This window comes from Sorex fumeus, unplaced genomic scaffold (assembly GCF_029834395.1).
Source record: "Sorex fumeus unplaced genomic scaffold, SorFum_2.1 ptg000114l, whole genome shotgun sequence".
NCBI classification, from domain to species: Eukaryota; Metazoa; Chordata; class Mammalia; order Eulipotyphla; family Soricidae; genus Sorex; species Sorex fumeus.
Genome location: NW_026606171.1, coordinates 378,533 through 402,595, shown reverse-complemented (window position 1 = coordinate 402,595; position 24,063 = coordinate 378,533).

Sequence of the window (24,063 nt, the reverse complement as noted above, 5' to 3'; positions counted from 1 at the left end):
ATCTTCTCCTGCCTCTGTTTTTCCCGAGGATCAGAAACCTGGAGGACAAGTCAGAATTGTGAGCACTGGACAGGAGCAAAACCCCCAAGTTCTGACCAGCCACACCGTTGGGCACTGGCTCAAAGACCCACCTGGGGGACACTGACTAATGCTTCTTTCTCCCCAGGAGAAGCAAAATGGGTTGGCATCTGTGCTGCCTTTCGCGACACAAGTTCTGGGTTTGGCCACAAGAGAGAAAAGTCAGCCCAGCCTTGGTCTGGAGACACCTCCCGGATCCCACAGAAGGTCCTCACAGGCCCAGCCAGGAAGGACTCTGAGGCCATGAAATCCCGTGCATCAGTGCCCCCTTCTGGCCCCATGAAAGAGCCACAGTTTGGGTTATGATTGCATGGGGGAGCCCCTCTCTTCTTTAAAGAAAAAAAAAAAGAAAACAGGGGCTGGAGTGGTCAAACAGTGGGTAGGGCAGTTTCCTCTGCAAGTGGCCAACCTGGGTTCAATTCGCAGCATTCCATATGGTCCCCTAAGCACCACAGGAGTAATTCTTGAGATAGAATCAGGAGTAACCCCTTGAATCGCTGGGTGTGAACCAAAAAGCAAATAAGTAAAAAGTTTTAAAAAATTTCTACAGGGGCTGGAGCAATAGCACAGTGGGTAGGGTGTTTGCCTTGCACGCGGCCAACCCGAATTCAATTTCCAGCATCCCACATGGTCCCCCAAGCACCGCCAGGAGTGCTTCCTGAGTACAGAGCCTGTAGTAACGCCTGAGCATCGGCTGGGTGAGACCCAAAAAGCAAAAAAATAAATAAAAACTTTCTACAGACATACACTTTTACCAGCAGTACACGAATACACAAGCACACACAGATACACCCTTTACCCCCGAATACTCACCTTGATAGCCAGCAGTCTAGGCAGGACTTTGCAACTTGATATGAGGAAGCAGATGTCCCTATTCCAACATACAGTAAACCTGTTAGGATGCTTGAGTTGCTGACACTATCAATCCTCTGCATCCCCACGGCCCCCAGAGCACTGCCAGGAATAATATCTGAGGGCAGAGCCAGAGTAAGCCCTCAGGGTATCTCCGGGATTGCAGAGTCCCCCATTCCCTACTCCAGAAATAGCTCCAAAAGGAAAGTATCACTGGCAAACCCCGGCCACCTGCAGACACACCTTCCCGGCCCGACCCACGAGGGCAGCCAATGAAAAAGCTGGACTGCAACAGGGTCTAAAGCCTTTTTGAGGGGGGGGTGTCGGCTCTGGCCCTCAAAGTGAATCTGGAGATTCTACAGCAGCGAAACTGGGGCAAGGACCCAACATGGATCAGCCGGGAGGGTCGGGAAGGCTAAGGCCCCGCCCTCGGCAGCTCCTGCACCCCAAGGCCCACAGCTCCCGTGGCCACAGCGGACCCCCAGGATCACGCACTCACACCCACGACTCCCGCATCCCACTAGAGCCCCCGATGAACCTCCCAAAGCTCCGCGCCCAACAAAAGACTCCATCATACCTCAGGAACTGCCTGGATATCGGGGAACACAAGAAAAACAAGCGCGAGAGGCTGGCTTTGTCTGCGGCTCACAGTGTGGAGCCGGGGAGGTGCGGGGCGCTCACGGGAGGCCACCCCCGACCTGCAGCAAGACAAAATCAGCCTTCAGATTCCCGCTTCCTCGCTGGGGCCCACTTGGTCCTTCACCCACCTGAATAAGAACTCTCTGGCGCCGTTTCCAGGAAGAGAAGCACCAGGAAGGCCCCACTGTGATGTCACTTCCGGTCCTCCAAGCAGCCTTAAAGGGCCAGACTCCAGATGTGCAGAGAACCGTTATCCCCACCCAGGAGAATCAGTGGCTGGAGGGGAATGGATTTAATAAGGGAGTTGAGAGGCAGCTGCTGCAGTAGCTGGTGAGCATGGGAGCTCGTGTAAGAAGAAGTCCCCTGATGCATTACTGGCCAGTCAAGTGTGGAGTCAATGCTCCCACACACAAGGCCATCAGGAAAACTAAAACAGGGTTGATCCGGGTAAAACAGGCAGATAGGGAACGGGTGGGGCACAGAACAGTGAGCTTCTCTGGGAAGTAACAAATCAAGATGGTGGTGAAAGCAGTGACAGGGCAGCCAGCCCTGGAGAAGAACTGGAACAATCCAGACAGAGAGCAGCCACCTGAGAGCTGGACAGAAACTGGAAAGGAAAGAAAGGCTGCTAAGGACATCTGAAAGCACTTTATGTGTTAATGGTCTACCCCTGACAACACTCAAGCAATGGAAAGTCACCGGCAAGGAAAGTTCCATGGGGAGGCTTCAGAAATACATTTTCAAACCCAGAGTATGGACCAGGAGTGATGAGTACAGTGGGTTAGCACTTGCAGTGAACTTGGTCAACTTGAGTTCCATCCCTGGCATCCCAAGTGGTTACCTGAGCACCACCTGACACTAGGAAGTGTCAGGTGTGCTTCCAAATAAGAAACATTATTGAAAGAAAACAACCCAGCATGAGGACCCATCCTAGAATGGAGGTGTATACTGAGCTCACAGTTAGCAAACTTTCCTGATCAAAAGGCCTTATTTAGCCTTTTCGAAAACCTAAATGATTTATAGCATCCTAGTTACCACTAGATTATTGGGGTTTTTACTGCTTCCAAAAGCAAAGAGTTTCAGGCTTTTTTCCCCTCTAATATTTGTAAAGTGAAAAGTGCTCTTCATTTTTATTTATTTTTTTGCTTTTTGGGTCACACGTGGAGATGCATAGGGGTTACTCCTGGCTCTGCACTCAGGAATTACCACTGGCAGTGCTCAGGGGACCTTATGGGATGCTGGAAATTGAACCTGGGTCAGCCACGTGCAACACAAGCACCCTACCCGCTGTGCTATTGCTCCAGCCCCTCTTCTTTTCCTTTTAAAAAAAAATTGTTAATGGCTAATACCTGGCTCTGAACTCAGGGGATCCTATAGGATGCTGGCTTCAATCCTGGTCAGCATCATACAAGGCAAAAGTCCTCTTGGTGTACTAGCCTCCTGCCCCGTGGGGGCTTCAGGGGATGATTCTTTACTTGCTTGGGGCGCAATAGTATTTGGTGGAGCTATTTGACTTTCACATGCTCCTCACTCAGAAATAGGTTCTGGACGTCCCACAGGAAACTGTAAGAGAATGCAGAGCCTGGTGCTGCATGAGGGCTGTGCTGGGCTTTGTGTCCTGGTGCGCCCCCTCACTCCCATCCAGGGGCCTGTTATTTGACCCAAGGCCCAGCTCCCAACTGTCCCACCTGGAGACTAGCTGGTAGCCTGGGGAGGGTCACTCCACTTCCCCCATCTCTGCTCTGGTCCATTACCTGGACCAGGTTGGTCTTCCTCACGTGGTCCCAGGTTTCGATGCTCACGACCTTCACCTCCAAGTCCACCTGACCGGGCTCCAGAGGAATGAACATGTAGGGCACCCTCTTGGATGAGCTTGGGGGCACGACCACCCTCTGACGCAAGGGGGATCCTGACTTGGACATGCTGCACAGAGCCTCCTTGTGGGTCAATTCCACTCAGACCTGGGAACAGGGGTGGGGTGGTGGTTGGGGTGATTGGCCATCCTCCCTACTTCTTGCTGCCCTGAATATCACCAGAGCAAAGATCCTCCTTCATGCTGTGTGACCTCAGGGAAGCTGCTGCACCTCTCTGGGCCTCCTTTTTCTCCTCTCTACACGTGTCGTTGCAGGGACTGGGAGATGATACAGGAGTGAGGTTGCAAGCATGGTATGTGTGGGTTCAATCTCCAGCACCACACAGACACTTGGTCTCCTAGGAATGGCTGGGTTCTCTAAAGGCCCTTTCGGGTGTCAGCCCAGGGTTGCCCAGGTGACCTCCAGTACCTCATCCTCGAGACTCTGCAATGAACTGCCACCCTATTGTCCAGGAATTGCCAGTGGAAAACCCCATTGATTTCTTGAGCACTGCTGTTGCCCTCCCAACAGAAAGCATCATGGTTGCCCCCTCTCCTCCACTTGGGTGCTTGGGAGGGAAGCAAAGGAGAAAACATCATCAAAAAAACAGCTTTGCCAAGGAGTTCGGTGGTTTCCAGCCCCTTAGCCCCTTTAGAAAAGCGGGTAGGGCGTTTGCATTGCATGCAGCCGACCCATGTTCCATTCCCAGCATCCCATGCAGCCGACCCATGTTCAATTCCCAGCATCCCATATGGTACCCTGAGCACTTCCAGGAGTAACTCCTTAGTGCAGATCCAGGAATGACCCAAAAAGAAAAAAAAAAAAGAAAGTGAAGACCCTCCCACAGTCGTGACATGAATAATGTTTCATTCCTGTATAAACTTTCCTATGCTCAGAAGGAACCTGAGAATAAATGAAAGGTCTTCCCTCCTACCTCACATATATGAGTAGAGCCAGTGGTCCCTCCTGAAACAACTCTAGAGACACTCAGCCCTGAAGGCCTATGCGCTCCTGTCACTGCACCATATCATCTAGTCACTTTCCTCCTCCCTGTGGACGGTGGGTCAGACAGCGCAACATCATCTTCTCCCACCTATAATTCCTGAGAATCAGCAGGAAGCTCCGTGCAAAGATCTAGAGACGTCAGCACTGTGAGCATGACAGAGGTGCACAAACCCCAGGGTCCTGACCAGAAGTTTCTGCTTTGGAGTCTGAAATTGCTCTCAAGGAGGGCAGGGCAAGCAGCTGACCTGCTCTCATATCTCACGGGTCAAAGATCCACTTGAACTGAAAATGCTATGATATCTAAACAGAAATATAGTGGAACAGAGAAGAAGTAGGCCCTGGGCCAGAGCAACAGCATATTGGGGAGGGCACTTGCCTGGAACACACCTGACTCTGGTTTAATCCCCCACATCCTATAGGATCCCCCAAGCCCACCTGGAGTGACTCCTGAGTGCAGAGTCAGGTTACTCCAGTACCCAGAGTACTGCTGGCTGTGGCCCCAAAACAAAAACACACAAGTAAAAAAGTGAATTGTGTAGTTAATCGGAAAAAAAAAAAAACACAAGGTTCTGGACTTTACTCAGCATAAAAGCATTTTTATGATGGCTACAGAGATAGCACAGATCACAAGGTGCTTGTCTGGCACACAGCTCACAAGGGTTCTGTCCCCATCACCCCACAGGATCCCCAAACCTAGAGCAATCAATGAAAACAGAGCCAGAGGTAAACTCCGCGGGGTGTGGCCAACCAAAAAAAAATTAGGTGTCAGAACTATAGTATGGTAGGGTATGGGCCTTGAACATAGCTGACCTGTGTTCAGTCCCTGGCACCACACTGGGTAACAAAAGCAGCAACCACAGGGTATGACCAGAAAAAAAAAGTTTTTGTTCATGTGTCAACATCCACCAGTTTTGGAGAATGCAGGTCAGACTTGGGTTTTGGAGCCACAGGTGGCAGATCTTTGGGCTCACCCAGATGGTGCTTGAGGAATCCTGCGTTGTGCAGGAGATTGTACCGTGTGACAGGCTGCTTGCAAGGCCAGGGCCTGCACTCCTGGCCTATCACTGACCCCAGGAAATCAAAGTCTATATAAGTACTGTGACCCTTATGAGAAGGATACAGGCAGGAAACAGGGATGAGGCCCAGCTGGTAGAGGTCCAGGCAGTGCCGCTGCCACCTGGGGCCTCCCGGTGCAAACCTGAGCCAGAAGTACAAACTGCAATTTCAAAGGTTTGCAGGGGCCAGAAAGAGCACACAGTGAATGGCAGGGCACTTGTCATGCATGCGGCAGACTCAACTTCACGTCCTGAATCCCAGGAGTGATCCCAGAGCACTGCTGGGTTTGGCAAAAGCCCACACAGACAATCCCCCTCCTGCCCAAATAAAGGCAATGAGGAATTTATCTGCCAACAACAGAGGTCTGAAATCTAGTAATATATTCACAAGGGTCAATCCTTTGGGTTTTTTTTTTTTTTCTGTTTTGGGACCACACTCAGAAGTGCTCAGGGCTTATAGGCCAGGTTTTCAAACTATATGATTTTACTCCTATGGGTACATGATTTTATAAAAGAAAAAGGGGATGAAAAATTACACTTGGGGCCAGAGTGACAGTACAACGGGCAGGGCATTTGACTTGCACCCAGCTGACCTGGGTTTGGTTCCTGGCATCCCATATGCTTCCCCGAGCACTACCAGGAGTGCATCCTGAGTACAGAGGGTGAGTGCAGAGCCAGGAATAAGCCCTGAGCATCGCCAGTGTGACCCAAAAAGTGGAGAAAAAAATTGCAATTATCCCAAATGAAAGTTTAAAGTCCATAATTTCACTCAGAGCCTACAAGTCCTTCCTTTCCTCCTAACAGCCTCTTGGTCAAAGGACTCAAGAATGTTCATATTTAAGAACTTCCAATTAAGGTATGAATAGAGGAGTAGGAGAGAATACACCAGACTGAAGCAGATATTGGCCAACTGAAAGCCTGAGGGCATTCCCTGGTACCCCTAGTCCCCTGAGCAGGACACAGACCTCAAGCACTGCCAGGTATGGTCCCAAATCTCACCTCATCTGCTCCCCAAGTAGTGAGTTAGACCCAGGGAGAGGAGCTCAGAGGGCTAAGCACCTGCTTTACCTTTGGGGGACATGACATGGCTCCCCCTGCATCCCAGACACACAGACACTGAGTGGGGAGAGTCTCTGACTATCTCCAAGTTTGTGGCAAACAGGGAGGAAAAGACAGGTGAAATACCCCAACACCAAAAAGAAGTTCAAAGAATACTCGTGTGTCAAAACAAATTCTGGTGTGGGAGGGTTGCGGCCATACCTACTGATGCTCAGGGAACCCTATGGCGTGTCAGGGCATAACTCTGGTCATTATAAGAAAGACAAATGCCCTCCTGACTATACTAATGACCAGCCCCTAAGAGTGAGACATTTAAAACCTATTGCAGCTGGTCCCCGGAAAACCCCTTTCTGCAAGTACTCACTTCAACAGCAGGGCACACCCCTGGTCTGGGAGAGACGGACAGTGAGGGATGCTTGAAATCTTGACAGGTGAGGCAGAAATTCTTTTTTTCTGAGGAAATATAATCATATAGGGTTAACAAAGACAGTAAGTAGATAGGGTGCTTTTCTTTCAAGCAGCTAAGCCGGGGTCAATATGCAACAGTACATATGATCACCCACCCCAGCACTGCTAAAAATGAAGCCTGAGCTCAGAAAAAAGAGTAATCCCTGAGCACTGAGTGGTGCTGTGGCCCAAAAAAGTATAATAAAATAAATTATAAAGGGATTGGAGAGATCGTATAGCAGGTTAGGTGCTTGCCTTGCACTCAGGTTTAATTCTGGGCATCCCCTATGGTTCCTAGCACCACTACGAGTGCTTGCTGAACGGAGAGCCAGGAGGAACCTACGTGCATCACTGGGTGTGACCCAAAAAGCAAAATTAAAAAAAGAAAGAAAAAGTAAAGAGAAGCTCCCCACCTCCCTGTACTCCCAGAACCCACTGAATGCACAAGGAACAAGTGAAGATCAAAGGCTCTGCCAAGGGGGGCTAGAGCAACAGCACAGACGGTAGGATGTTTCCCTTGCACGCGACCAACCTGGATTCCCAGCAACCAATATGGTATCCTGAGCACCGCCAGGGAAAATTCCTGAGCGCAGACCAGGAGTAACCCCTGTGCATTGCTGGGTGTGAACCAAAAAGGAAAAAACACTCTGCCAAATGCTTTTGAGCCACAAGCACATAAATGTGCTTCCCCTCCCCCACCCACCCCATTACAGGCCCCTGGCTCTGGGCTGGCTGGTACTGGGACGCTGTCGGGTGCCAGGATCGAACCAGGCCAGCCCCGTCCCCCCCCTTAAGCATCTTTCTAAGTAAGTTCTCCTTAGTAACAACGACCTTCTTTCCATCAAACTCAATTTATAAACAAGAAAAAGCTTTCGGCAGGGGCGCTCAGTGCATCCCGGGTGAGGGGCCACCAACCCGGGCCACCGCCACGAGCGACCCCGCTGACCACAAGGTGGAGACCGCTGAGGTTCAGGCACTCAGAGCGACCACTCGGGCGGGCTGCGGGGAAACCGATCTTCCCGGACCCCTGGACCCCCCTGCCTGCCCTGGGGGGGCGTCACCCGCTCCTCACCTTCTGTGGCAACGTGGCCCGCCTGCACTTCCGCCCAGAACGCCAAGGCAGTGCGGATAAAGGACCCGGATTCTGTGACGTCACCTGTACCTTCGCCCAGAGTCTTAAAGGGCCAGGCTTCAAGTATTCCTGACCAGGTACTTTCCTGCTCAGAAAGGTCCATTTTTCCCCGTTTCTGGGATAGGATAGGACACTGAGGGTTGCCAGGTCTGGGTCAGATAGAGACTGACAGACTGGACAGATAGCAAGTCGATCAGAAGCCTTTTTTTTGACGAAGGAAATAAAATTCACAAAGATTCTTTGCAAATAGCCACCCAGACCATCTCTCTGAGTCCCCACGTACATTTATATAGCACTGAAAGTCCAGGTCTTGAGTAGCTTCAACTGTTTATTTTCACAATTATAGGAGAGAGCTATTTCTAGCTCTAAGAGAATCACGTAGCTCAAAAAGGGGTCAGGGGTAGCCCAGAAGGGGACTCAGGGATTGGTGATGACTGGGAAGATATTTGTGTACGCCAAAATTCCTGTGTCTGTATTTGTGAGTGTTCAGAGTAAATGGTGCTCTCCAGTTATTCCTTGAGAGCTGTGTGCAGCAACTCTTCAAACAGTGCTCAAGCTCTACATAGCCATGAATTCTATATGGATCAGACAAATGAACGGAAAGTCCCTTAACTGCTGTGCAGCTAAATAGTCTTTTAATATTTTTGTACTAGATGATTTATTAACCTATAATTCTTCAAAATTTGAACCAGTTGCCAAGAACAACGGTATAGCAGGTGTGCAGGAGAAAGTCTCTTTTTCAGACACGTTGATCTATTGTTCGGCTACGATGATTTGGTGTTTGTTACAGTAAGAATATGAAATTTAGTTCACAAGCTTACTTCTTAGCGGAATTATTCCATAAACATACTCAATTTCTTGTAACCACTCCACTAGGGTGCCAGATCGTCACAGAGTGCAAATAGGAACAATAGGTTAGGGTCACTCCAAAGTGAGGTAGTAAGTGTCAATAGCTGATTTCTTTGTGTATTTGCTTTTTCTTGCTTCAATAACTATGATTACATAAATTTACGGGGTAACAGGATGTAGGCCTGGTGAATCTAATTTTGTAGGTGCTTATGAAAAGGACAGGTGCATCAGGATGTGCTTTTTTCTAACCAACAGACTGTGCTTCTCTTGCAGGGAGCCTGCTGCTTTGCCTAGCAGGACAGCCTGCAAGCTGGTGTGAACAAACACTCCAAATTTTGGAGTTCATCCAGATTTGATGGTGTGGGGGCCCAACATCCCAAGTCCCAGGGATGTCCACAGAAAGCCTTCAAAGGACCTGTTAGTGCTGGCAATCTTCTCTCTGGTCCGTGAGTCAACTCTGGAATGGTGTAGAAGGCTGGACGCAGCACAACCTCCCCTATCTTCAATTTCCATATCTTCCCACTACACTGTCCTCCCGTTCATTGTTCATCGATTTGCTTGAGCAGGTCCGGTAACGGCTCCATCGTGAGAATTGTTACTGTGTTTGGCATATCGAATATGTCACGGGGACCTTGCCAGGTTTTGCCATGTGGGTGCGATACTCTCGGTAGCTTGCCGGGCTCTCCGAGAGGGGCAGAGGAATTGAACTCGAGTCAGCCTCAAGGGCCTTGCGCAAGGCAAACGCTCTACCCGCTGTGCTATTGCTCCAGCCCAAGTACTACACTATTCTGTTGGAAATATAGCTCTAAACATTCTAGGTTTAACACTGGTATGTCCACTCTCCCTTGTCACAGTGAGTTTAATTTTATTGGATTACACCCATAACAATGCTCCTGAGTTACTCCCATTGCTGTTTCTTGGAATATAGCTCTAAACACTTTAGGTTTAACATTGGTATGTCCTTCCTCCCTCACAACAGGGAGCTTAGGTTTACCACAGTGCTCCTGAGACACACACATTCTTCTGTGTTTCTCTGTAACTTCCTTCTCTGTAATTTGCTTTCCCAACTGGCCTGTCATACTTTTCTCCTAATCAGACTCTGTTAACTCGTAAGGTCGGATTCCTCAGAAATCTGAGTGAAATACTGCTTTTCTCTTCTCCTTATGTTCTTTGCATAGTTATTTTAGAGCAACGTCCTTTTCATATAGACATAGGAAAACAGTTAATACTATGACTATGTAACTTGGGAGTTAATTGACTCCAAATAATAATTCATACCTGGGCATCTGCTTTCTCAATCTAAGCCTCAGTTGCCCTTAGTTTTTAGCACCCCAAAGGCAGGGTCTTGATGAGGGACTGAATGGACCCAGAGCTAGCTGTTAGGTACACTGGTATCAAAATGGGCTAAACCACAATGCCATATAAGTTAAGAGCATGGCCATGGACAAATTCTGTCATGTTCCAAAGAGTAACAACTAGATTAGGACCATGCTAGGGTTAAGAAAGACTGATCTGACCTGAGCACTGTAGTCTGAGATCTATATTAAGATGTCCCCAGCGTAATGTATCTATTACTGTGTTCATACAAAATGATTAATTTTATTAAGGAGTAGAATTAAGATGAATGTTTATATGGTTGCTGGACTAAGGGAGGAAAAACACACCCATAGATGGCATTTCACATTTAGGTGGGTCTTCTTGCTGAAAGAGTTTGTCCTAGAAGAAGCTTCCTCTGAGAGAGGGACCATGCATCCATTGATTGTATGACCTCACTTATGTGTAATTGCTACCCCAACTCCCTCATGATTTGGGAGATAACTAAGGCTGTAAGACTCGCCAAGGGAAAAAAAAATCAAGATAGAATCCAAGAGGGAGAATCCAAGTGGAATGAAGGAGATTCATGAAAGGAGAATCAGAGGAGAATTGAGATGAGATTGGAGGAAACTGCAATCGATACCAACCAGCCTGGCCCTCATTCCCTCCGTCATCCACCCATGGCCATCGGCTGTCCAAGGGTCGGGGAAGCAGCCTGATACCATCAAATTCATCTGGGTGCAGAGGAAAGAGAAGCGAGAGAGGAGAGAGGGCTTCATATTTATTTTTTGAATACACAACATGAACTGACAAACCAGTTCTTTGAAACAATTACCACTTGTGTTTGCTTTCAATAAAAGAAAAAATTAAAGTACTTTATTGATATGAAAAATAATAGAATTTTTTTTCAGTTTTAGTACCCAGTAAGGCTAAGTGCCTTTTACTCCCAGGGTAAGACTCTGGATTTCCTCCTTCCAGTGTCCAGAGATCACAGATATAATGGCAGGGAGAGAGCTCGGACCCCCACCTTTCAAGTCACATGCTTGCTCCACTGATCTATCCTGCAGGGTATAATGATATTCATTTTTAAATGTGTGAATCTAAACAGCTCACGCATATTCAGTGACCCTATTCCCAAGTCAGATCGCAGCTATGCCAAATCCTGACACTGTGGTTTGAGTTCTGAAATAAATCACAGCAAGTAAGGTAAGAATTAGTCGAATGACACCTGGGTGAACAAGCCGAGCAGGTAGATGACATCTCTGTGGCTCTCACTGTCCAAAGAGGCCCAGAGAAAAGGGAAGATTCTTTGGGAGTATCGCTGGGAGGAGCTTGACAATCACACACTAGCCTTTTGGGTTTTCTATTTGACTAGACCCAGGGATATTTGAGGATCATATGGCATACTGTGAATCAAACCCAGTGTAAGGCAAGCACCCTTCCCAATATACTATGACTTCAGCACATACTAGCTTTATTAAGGGCTCACTCATTGACTTTTTAACATAAAAGCAAAGAATATTTCATAGTGGGTCAGAGAGAGAACAGTTATCTCTCTTGCATATGGGCATCTGCCTTGCACAAGGCTGACTAGGGCAGGATTCTGAGCACTGCCCAAAGGAACACCTGAGGACCGCCAGGAATAAACCCCTCGGCAACATCAGAACCCAAACCAAAACAAAACAAATTGTCTTCGTATACTCAAAAAACGGGGCTGAAGCGATAGCACAGCAGTAGAACATTTGCCTTGCAAGCGGCCAACATGGCTGACCCAAGTTCGATCCCTCCACCCCTCTCGGACAGTCCAGCAAGCTACCGAGAGTATCTCGTCCACACGGCAAAGCCTGGCAAGCTCCCCGTGACAGATTTGATATGCCAAACACAGTAACAACAAATCTCACAATGGAGAAGTTACTGGGCCCGTTCAAATAAATTGATGAACAACAGGAGGACGGTGACAGTGACTTAAAAAACATGCTAATGATTTGAGGGCAAAGACAAGCATAGTGACAGAGAGGGCAGGGTGCAAGGTGGTTCTGCTGCGACTGAAAAGGGCACCCCAACATTACAGGCTGTGCAGCCAGGCTGGTAAGGGAAAGGGGTACAAAGGACCCTATATCTCATGAACACATGACTAATGAAGAAGAATGAAGCACAGGATCACCCCAAGGGAGCGAAGAGCCCTATGAGTACAGCACAGATGCCTGCATCCAGGAGCCCGAGGCCCCCGGGGTCAGCAGTATGTTTCACAGACACGATGCCCAGGGCCCAAGCCTTGGAGGGTCCTCAGATACTCAGCTGCACACACACACCTCTCCTCCCTGGCGTCAGGGCTCCTCCTACCAGCCAGGGGATTACAGCTGGCTTCACCCTAGAATACCCTGCCCCCACAGAATCAATGTAGAGATTAGTGACAAATGAAAAGGCGAGAGGCCTAACCCATATGTCCCTGATATAACCAGCCAAGTTACTGAAAGTATGCAAACAACACAATCTTCACTTTTGCTGCCTTGCACGCAACTGGTCCAATTCAATCCCCGGATCCCATAGGATCTCCCAAGCAAACCCCAAGACTGATAAGTGAGTGCAGAATCCAGAGTCACACCTGAATATCACGGTGTGGCAGAAAAATGAAACTAAACAAAAAAAAATGGACGCATACAAAATATAAAGTTGGTGCTGAAAGATAGTACAGCAGGTGGGGCAGATTCTTCAACTACACGTACCCAGGCTTGGCAATTCCCAAATTACCTTTCTGAGTTTTCATTTTTGACCAGACCCAGTGATGACTGGGAGAACATATCTGATGTCCAGATTCAACCTGGGTTGGCTCTGTGCAAGGGAAGCACACTTGTGTGTACTATCTCTCCGGCTACATTTAACTTTGTTATGTGCTCCCTCATTCAATATTTAAATATAAAGTCAAAAAATATTCCTTAGTGGGTGGAAGAAAACAGCAGGTAGGGCATTTGCCTTCCAAGAGGCTGACAGGGGTGGATCCCTGAGCACCACCAAAAACAACCTCTGTGAACAGCCAGGAATAAAGGCTGAGTCTTTCAGGCCCAAAACAAAAACAAAATCATTTTGTTGATATTATGAAAAGCCATGCTAATTATCCAAGGGCAAAGATAAGCACAACAGGGCTGGAGTGATAGCACAGTGGGTAAGATGTCTGTCTTGTATGTGGGAGACCTGGGTTTGATTCTCAGCATCCCATATTGCCCCCTGAACACTGATAGGAGTAATTCCACAGTGCAGAGCTGGGAGTAACCCCTAAGCATCGCCGGGTGTGACCCAAAAAGAAAAAAAGAGATAAGTATGACAGTGAGGGCAGAACATCCAGCTGCACTTGGAAAGAGATCTGACATTGCAGGCTGTACATCTGTGTGCAACCGTCCCCCCCCCCACTTTTTGACCTCTTAGGCAGCCCCTTGCCTTAGTCTATATCAGATGCCCCCTCCCGTGAGTGGGCCTCTGTCCTCTTGACATTTTCCCTCCTAGATGTATCAGGTCGTGGGTTTTGTGTTGGTGCCGCACCTCCTTCCTTTGACCCTTCCAATCTATGTGCCACCCATATCCCTGATCCTTCTCTCCAGTTAGACCAGTGGACTCTCCCTTCATCTGGATCCTGGTGGCTGTGCGTTTGAGCAGGACTTAACCCACATCTGGCCGGATCCGTCTTTCGCCCCACCCAGGACTTCTGTGTCTCCGTTGTTGTTCTGCCCCGAGCTCTCTACCATCCGGTCAATTCCTTTTAGGAAGCTTGGGACAATAGGACTGATCTCCATCGTAATCATCGCAACCTGTTCACACTGTTGCTACCCTCCTGACCCTGACCCTTGCGGGCGCAGGGACAGGCATCGCATCCCTGGTGACTCAACACTCTGCACTAGCCTCCCATCATGCCACTGTCGACGCAGACATCAGCCACTTGGAAGGCTCGATCGCCCATTTGGAAGAATCCCTCAATTCCTTGTCTGAAGTTGCCCTGCAGAATCAGAGAGGACTGACCTTCTTTTTGAAAGAGGGTGGACTCTATGCTGCACTGAGGGAGGAATGCTGTTTCTATGTCAATCATAGTGGAGTCATTCGGGATACCATGCGGGAAATCCACGAGGGTTTAGAGCTCAGACAACGCCAACGAGAGTCCTCTACCTCTACCTGGGGCTTTCACACTCTTCTCCCATACCTACTCCCCTTCTTCGGCCCCCTTACTGCACTCTTGTTAATTGGTACTATTGGCCCTTGCGTGTTTAACCGTCTAATCAGCTTTATCAAACAGCAAGTTGCCTCACTGGTCGCAGCACCTATACAGGTGCATTACCACCGCCTGGCAATGGAAGATGCTCCCCTAGACCATGCGGCCGCAAATTCTGCTGCTACAGAGGACAGCTAGCAGGTCGTGGTTAGTTGGACCCAAACTTTAGTTGTTCATGGCCAGCTCCCCTGCCCCTCTCTGATCTGACAATCTCGGTATGAAAGAGTCGGACTTTACCCTATTCCATTTTGTTCAGCCACTAGGTGTCTGGCAAAGCACTGCAAGGGAGGCCTCATGGCTGATTCCGACTACCTGTGGAGGACACTGGGCCTGCATGGAGGTTTCCTCTGCCTAACACTGGCCTTTTTCCACGGTTCCCCTCCGCTAGTAGGGTGGGCAGGGGAAAATGGGCTCTGTCTACTTTCCTCCCCTCTGCAAAACAGAGGTTTTCTTGATATCCTGGAGGGGCCCAGTCAATGCTCCCCCTAGCTGGCGTCTTTTATAATAAAGGAAGGGGGAGATGTGGGAAGCTGGCCCTTTAACTGACCAAGAGCCTACGTGCCTGTGCTAGGTATGGCTATCTTAACCTATGTGACCCTCGGCAGGTAAAGCCTGTGGTATGGTAATCGTGACCTATGTGACCCTTCTCAGGTAAAGCCTGTGGTATGGTAATCCTCAACTACATGACCTTTGGCAGGTAAAGCCTGTGCTATGTATGATTATTCCGAGAAAACAATTGTCATGGCTGTAAGTGACAATGATTAACTTAGTATAAGCTTTGTAATGCATGGTATGTCAAACTTATAGACTCTGTAACTTTCCTAACCACATTTGGGCACGACACTTTGTGTAGATACCTCACTAATATATAACCCCATCGCCCTCAATAAAGTCTGTCCCTTTTTCTCTTTGTTTCTAAGCTGTATTCTATCTCTTGTGCCTTGTGTTCATTCGGTCAGTCCTTCCCTGCACCTACGGATCCTAGGGTCATATCCGCGGGCCGGAGAGTGGTCTGGCGGGGCCCGCCATATCCCCAGAGCTGACCAGCCACACCCTCGGGCACTGGATCACAGACCCGCCTGGGGGATACTGCCTAATGCTGCTGTCTCCCCAGGAGAAGCATAATAGGTTGGCATCTGTGTTGCCTTTCACAACACAAGCTCTGGGCTTGGTTACACAGGAGAAAACTCAGCCCTGTCTTGGTCTGAGGACTCCTACCTGGGTCCCACAAAAGGCTCTCACAGGCACAGCCAGACGCTGACTCAGAGGCCAGATCTCATGCATCAGCGCCCTACAGGCTGGCAGCAGGGCTGCCCCCCACAACCATACCCCAGAATGTGGCTCTATCACGGGGACAGCCCTTCATCTCTTAAAATAACTCACTTTCTACACACACACACACACACACACATACACACTAACACACACCCTTTTCCCCCAGTACTCACATCGATAAACGGGTATCTAAACAGGGTTTTGGAACCTGATATGAAGAAGCAGAAGTTCCTGATCCAGCAGACAGTAAAACTAGCAAGATGCTTGCCTTGTTGACACCAGTCAATCCTCTGCATCCCTACGCATCCCCATGGCCCCCAGTACACTCCAGGAAGAATATCTGAGCCAGGAGTCAGAGTAAACCCTCAGGGTATATTCGGGCATGCAGAGCCCCCATTCCCCACACCAAAAATAGCCGCAAAAGGAAACTAAAACCCGTTACCTGCGGATCCACTGCTTCGGATGGCCCCATCATACCAGGGAAGCCATTGAAAAAGCCGGACAGTAACAGAGTCTCTTGGCATTATGGGAGCTGCAACTCTGCTGAAAGTGAATCTCGAGATTTTACAGCAGCGAGTCTGGGGCCAAGGTCCCAACGTAGGTCAGCTGGAGGTCAGGATGGCCAAGACCCTGCCCGTGGAAGGTCTCTCACCTCCAAGGCCCACAGCCCCCTTGCTCAGCCCTGTACCCACCCGCTGCTCCTCCATCGCAGAGTTGGAGGCGATTGTGGCAGCAGGTGCCCCCCAGGATCACTCACTCACATCCTCCACCCTTGATCCCGTCAAAGATCCACCGCATCTCAGGAACCACCTGGTATCAGGGAATAAGTAAAAAAGAAGTCCAAAAGTGCCCCCCTACAATACTACTGAAATACAATACAAAGGCCCTCCCGTTGATCGTCGATTTGCTCGAGCGGGCCCAGTAATGTCTCCATTGGAGACTTTGTTATTACTGTGTCTGGCATATCGAATACTCTCGGTAGCTTGCCAGGCTCTCCGAGAGGGGCGGAGGAATCGAACTCGGGTCGGCCATGTTGGCCGCTTGTAAGGCGAACGCCCTACCTGCTGTGCTATCGCTCCAGCCCAATACTACTGAAAGCATTGTATAAATTCAATGCAATGCCTATCAGGATACCCATGACATTCTTCAAAGAAATGGAGCAAACACTCCTGAAATTTATATGGAACAATAAGCCCCCATGAATAGCTAAAGCAATTCTTGGGAAAAAGAAAATGGGAGGAATCAACCTCCCTAACTTCAAACTGTACTACAAAGCAGTAATAATCAAAACAGCATGGTAATGGAACAAAGGCAGAACTGCAGACTAGTGGAATAGGATTGAATACACTGACATCACCCCTCAATCATGTGATCATCTAATCTTTGATAAAGGTGCAAGTAATGTGAATTGGAGTAAGGAAAGCCTCTTTAACAAAGTGTGCTGGCAGAACTGGATGGCTACATGCAAAAAAGTGGGCTCAGAACTCTGCCTAACACCATGTACAAAAGTAAGATCAAAATGGATTAAAGACCTCAACATCAGACCAGAAACAATAAGGTACATTGAAGAAAAAGTTGGCAAAACCCTCCATGACACTGAAGCTAATGGTATCTTCAAAGATGTCACGCCACTGGCCGAGCAAGTGAAAACAGAGATAGATAAATGGGACTATCTTAAACTAAGAAGTTTCTGCACCTCAAAAGAAACAGTGACCAAAATACAAAGGCAGTCTACAGAATGGGAAAGGATATTTGCCGAATACACATCTGACAAGGGGTTGATATCAAGGATATACAAAATACTGGTTGAACTCCACAAGAAGAAATCATCCAACCCCATCCAAAAATGGGGCAATGGAATAAACAGAAACTTTCTCAAAGAAGAAATTCAAATGGCAAAAAAGCACATGAGAAAATGCTCTACATCATTAATCATCAGGGAGATGCAGATCAAAACTACAATGAGATACCATCTCACAACTCAGAGACTGGCCCACATCCAAAAGAACAAAAGCAACCGATGCTGGCGCGGATGTGGCAAGAAAGGGACACTCCTTCAATGTTGGTGGGAATGTCGACTGGTTCAGCCCTTCTGGAAAACAGTATGGATGATGCTCAAAAAATTAGAAATTGAGCTCCCAATTGACCCAGCAATACCACTCCTGGAAATATATCCCAGAGAGGCAAAAATGTGTAGTCGAAGTGACATCTGCACTTGTTTGTTCATTGCAGCACTCTTTACAATAGCCAGAAACTGGAAGAAACCTGAATGCCCAAGAACAGATGACTGGTTAAAGAAACTTTGGTACATCTACACAATGGAGTACTATATAGCTCTTAGAAAAGATGAAGTCATGAAATTTATATACAAGTGCTACAACATGGAACATATCATGCTAAGCGAAATGAGTCAGAAAGAGAGGGATAAGCATAGAAAGATTGCATTCATCTGGGGGATATAAAGTAACAAAATATGAGATTAATACCCAAGAATAGATGAGATCAGCACCAGGAGGATTACTCCATAACTTAGAGGCTAGCCAGGCATTCTAGGGGAAAGGGCAGCTCAGATAGAGAAGGGAGCACCAAATAAAGAATGTTTGGAGGATCCTCCCAGGAGGCAAGATGCATGTTGAAAGTAGACTATGGACTGAACATGTTTGCCACTCAAAGCCTCTTTTGCAGACCACAACACCCAAAAGGAGAGAGAGAACACAAGTGATCACCCTGCCATAGAGACAGGGTGGGATGGGAGGGATGGAGGTGGGAGGGATATTATCTATGGTGGTGGAAAATGGGCACTGGTGGAGGGATGGGTATATGATCATTGTATAATCTAAACCCAAGCACAAAAAATTGTAAACCTACAACTGTACCTCATGGTGTTTCACTAATAATAATAAAAAAAATGAAAAAAAGTGCCCCCCTAAGCTGGCGAGGACCCGCAGCTCAGTGTGGAGAAGGGGAACTGCCAGGCGCTCGCGGGAGATTGTCCCCTTTCTGCCACAAAGTTGGCCTTCAGAGTACCACTTTCCCACAGGGGCCCTACTCTGTCATTTACCCACGTGAGCAATGACACTGACCCAGTTTCCAGGAATAGAAGCACCAGGAAGGGCCCCCTGTGATGTCACTTCTGCTTCCACAAGCAGCCTTAAAGAGCCAGACTCCAGATGTGGAGAGAACCATGATGCCCACCCAGGTGGATCTGTGGCATAAGGGGGGTGGGCTCACCTAAAGGGATGGAGGCAGCTGCTGTACTTGCCGGTCACACAGTAGAGGGCTAGTGACAAGTAAGAAGTCCTACTGGGCAAACATGAGCCAATGCTCTCACACACAGTCCATCAGGAAAAAAAAAACAACAAAGGGGGTTCATTCAAAGTAAAAGAGGCAGATAGGGAGCAGGTGGGGCACAGGACAATGAATTTCTCCGGGTAATCATCCATCAATGTGAGGAAAAAGCAGTGCCTCGAAGCCAGCACAAGAGCAGAGAGGAACTGGCCTAGAAGCAGCCCAGAGTTCTAGAGAACTGGTGGAACAGGAGCAAAGGCTCGTAAGAACATCAGAGAAAACTGTCCAGTCAACGGTCTATGATTGCCAACACGCGAGCAGTGAACACTCATCTACAAGGAAAACCCAGGAGGCAGTTTCCGAATCCTGAGTGAGGCTGGAGAGATAACATAGCAGGTAGGACGTTTGCCTTGCATGCGGCCTACCTAGGTTTGATTCCTAGCAACCCATAGGGTCCTGTGAGCACTGCCAGGAGGAACTCCTGACTGCAGAGACAGGAGTATCCCCTATTCATTGTCAGGTATGACCCAAAAAGCAAAAACAAAAAGTAGACCCTTATCATCTCTGGATGTGGTACACAAGCAAAATCAAAACAATGATACTGAAAAAGTGTCATTTGCAAAGCCCAGCCTCTGGCAGGGATCAAACCACCATGTGGCCCTGTCATATCCCGACAATCAAAGAACAGACAACAACAGGGGGGCTGGGGCCCTGCCCTTTGAAGTGAATCTGAAGGTTCTACACGAGTGAGTGATGCCAGGGTCAAATGCTCTGGAAAAGGGCACAGCAAAGTCCCATGCTGGGAGGGTCGGGACAGCCAAACCCTGCCCTCTGCAGGTCCCACAGGCCCCGAGCTCAGCCCCTGCGCTCAGTCCCACGCCCACCTGTTGCTGACCATTCATGAAGCTGGAGGTGATGGTGGCCAAAGGGGACCCCACGATCACCCACACACACAGCAACACCAACACCCCCTAAAACCTCTGGTTCTCCTAAAGCATCCCTCGTGCCTCAGGAAAAGGCTGATATCAGAAATGAGAGGAAAAACAAGCACAATAGGGCCCCCCAAGCTGGTGCAGCCCCAGCGCTTTCAGGGCGGAGAACAGGAGGCACTGGGCGCTCATAGACCACCACTAGTGTCCTGACAAAAAATAGGTATTCACAGTCCCCCTTCTACAAAGGGCCGCCATTTCCTCCTCTACCACCAGACCAATGGCAGCCTGATAAGGCAACCACAATGGGAAGAGAAAAAAACATCTGAAAGTCCCTGGCCTGGGACGCCACTTCCACTGCTGCCAGAACCTAAGCTTTAAAGGGCCATGGTCCAGATGCAGAGACCCTTTTTGCCCACCCATATGAATCTGTGCTTCAAAGGGTATGGACTGGATAAAGGTGTGTAGAGATGGCTATGGAGAGTGGTGCGTCACACAGTGGGAGGATGGGGATAAAAAAAACCCTGATTCTGTACTGGTCAGTCAAACAATGACCCAATGCTCTCACGCAGAGTCCATCAGGAAAAATGCAGCTGGGATGATTCAAGATAAAACAGGAAGGTTGGTACAATTCATCAAATGCTGAGTTTCTAGGGGAAGTAGTCAAGATGGGGTGAAAGCAGTGACTGCAAAGCCAGTCCTGGAGATGCAGAGAGGAACTGGCCTAGCAGCAGCCCAGAGAGCTGGACAGACACTGGAAGAGGAACAGAGGCTGGTAAGAACATCAGAGAACACTGTCTGGTCAACACACTACCCCCTGAAAACACCAAACCAGTGGACTCTTGCCTATAAGGAAAATAATTTCAGAAGCCAAATTTTAAATCCACAGTATGGGGCAAGAGGGTAGTACAGTGGCTTGGGCGCTTGCGGGACTTGCCTTGCATGTGGTCAATCTGTGTTCAACCCTCAGAATTCCGAAAGGTCTCCTGAGCACCATCTACGTGTAAAGCCTGGAGTAGGCCCTGAACACTGCCCGTTTGCACCAACAACATCATATATTCTGACCCAAAAAATGGAGGCTAATGGGCAGCAAGGGATTTCGGTCACCTCGGAGCCTTTTTTGTCCTTTAAGCAGATCTGAATCCTTTTTATCATTCTAGTGAAAACTACATTGAGGGGACTTTGCTAATTCTAAATGTGTGTGTATGTGTGTTTATCTATATCTATATCTATATACCTATATATAAATATAATATGTATGTAATTTGTTCACAGTCAACCTCCACCAACCAGTTTTGTAGAATGCAGGTTTGGATTTTGGCGCTACAGATGGCAGAACTTTGAGCTTACCTGAGGGCTGAGCACCTGATTTACCTTTGGGGGACATGGCATGGCTCCCCCTGCATCTCATACACACAGACACAAGAAGGGGAGAGTCTCTGACTATCTCCATGTTTGCAGCAAATGGAGCGGGGTGGGGGGGAGAGGGAAAGACAGGAGAAACACTCCAAACCCAAAAAGATGCTCAAAGAATGCTCATGTGTCAAGACAAATTCTGAAGTGGGAGGGTTGGAGTCATACCTAGTGATGCTCAGGGGACAGTATCACCTAGTGATGTGGCTGGGATAACTCTGGTCACCCCAAGAAACACAAACACCCTCCTGACTGTACTACTGCACCAGCCCCTGAAAGTGAGACATTTAGAACCTATTGCAGCTGGTCCCTGGAAAACCCCTTTCTGCAAGTACTCACTTCAACAGCAGGGCACACCCCTGGTCTTAGAGAGATGGACAGTGGAGATGCTTGGAATCTGGACAGGTGAGGCAGAAATTCTTTTTTCTGAGGAAATAAAATCACATAGGGTTAGCAAAGCTAATAATGTGATAGGGGGCTTTTCTTTCAAGCAGCTAAGCTGGGGTCAATATGCAACAGCACACAGGCTTCCCCACTCCAGCACTGCTAAAAATGATACATGAACTCAGAACCAAGAGTAACCCCTGAGCACTGAGTGCTGCTCTGGCCAAAAAAAAAAGTACAATAAATTAAGTAATGAAGACATTTCTGGGGCTGGAACGATGGTACAGCAGGTAGGGAGTTTGCCTTCCATGCGGCCAGCCCAGGTTCGATTCCCAAAATCACATATGGTCCTCGAGTACTTCCAGAGGTGATTCTTGAATGCAAAGCCTGAGGAACCCCTGAGCATCGCTGGGTGTGACCCAAAAAATCAAAAAAAGAAAGAAATTTCTGTGTAAAGAGATTGGAGACACAGTATAGCAGGTGAGGTGCTTGTCTTGCACTCGGCCTAACCAAGTTTGAATCCTGGCATCCCATACGGTTCCCTGAGCCCAGCAGGAGTGATCCCTGAGTGCAAAGCCAGGAGAAATAACTGAGTCTTGCAGTTGTACTTCCTACAGACTAAATAATTAATTCATTTAAATGAATAAATGTGTGGTGGCCAATAGTGATCCTAAATTGCATGATTAGAGGGTCTAGGGCCACTCTGGAAGTGCCCAAGCTACTTCCTGCTAAGATGGCATATTTGGTTGCAAGACCCACTGTAGCACCACCCTGATGCACCCCTCTAGACCACAACCTGAGTTGGCTTAGAGCTCCACACCTTGGGGCCTGAGTGACAACACAGACAAATGAGCATTTCTTTTGAAGGTGGCCAACCTGGGTTTAATTCTGGGCATCCCGTATGGTTCCTAGCACCACTAGGAGTGCTTGCTGGATTTAGAACCAGGAGTAACCATAATGCCTCGCTGGGTGTGAGTCAAAATGCAAAATAAATAAAAAAAGAAAAGAGAAGCTCCCCACCTCCCTGAACTCCCAGAACCCACTGAATGCACAAGAACCAGTGAAAATCACAGGCTCTGCCAAATGCTTTTGAGCCCCAAGCACATAAAGAATATGCCGCGCCCCTCGCCCCATCCAGCCCGGCCACCCCCAAAGAATGACAGGCCAGAGGGGAGGGGTTGTTTTCTTTCATGCTGCTGACCCAGATATGGGGTACCCTGAACAACCCCATGAGTCACCCCTGAACACTGCCAGGTGGGGCTCAACAACCCCCAGGAGGAAAAAAAATGTGCACCCAGGTCCCTTTGATGAGGGAATCCCATGTTTTAGCCCTACTCCACAATCTGCCTAAGGAACGACAGGGGGCCAGTAACGGGATGTCCTGGGGACACAGCTGGGATGATCCACCCGCCCCTGTGACTGACCAGGTGCTGGAGTCGCCCCGAAACTAAGATAACGCTGAGCTGCCCTCACACACCCCATCAGATCTGGGGGAGACTGAGGCTCCCTCTAGCTCTGACACTTTCTGCTTTGTGAGGGCCCCGAGCGATGGGTCAGCAGGGAGGGCGCTGGCCTCACATCCCGACACCCTAAAGGGTCCTCGGATCCCCAGGGAGGGAGTCCTGGGCGCCACCGGATAAGGGTCTAAAACACATAAAATAAAATTAAAACTTTTTTTGCCACTTTTGTTTGTTTCGTTATTGTCCTTGTTTCTGGAATTTTCAGAACGACCTTAGCGCTTCAAATTCGTTTTTCTCCTCGACCCCGTGCTTCCTCTGCCCACCCACCCTTTTTGGAGGGGCTGGGGGGCTTTGCTCAGGGGTTACTCCTGGCTCTGGGCTCACTCCAGGCCGTGATCCGACACTGTGACGTGGCGGGATCGAACACAGCCGGCCGCGATCCCCCCTTACGCATCTTCCTAAATAAGTTCTACTTAGTAAAAACGATGGTTTTTCCCTCAAAATCAATTTATAAACAAGATAAAACTTTCAGGAGGGGCTCTCAGTGCGACCCGGGTGAGGGGCCGCCACCCCGGGCCACCGCCACGGAGCGACCCCCACCGCCCACAAGGCGGAGACCGCGGAGGTTCAGGCACTCAGAGCGACCACCGGCACCGGCAACGGTGAAACCGACCTTCCGGGACCCCCCTACCCCCCCTGGGTGCCCCCTCACCCACTCCTCACCTTCCACAAACACGCGACCCGCTGGCACTTCCGCACAGAATGCCTAGGCC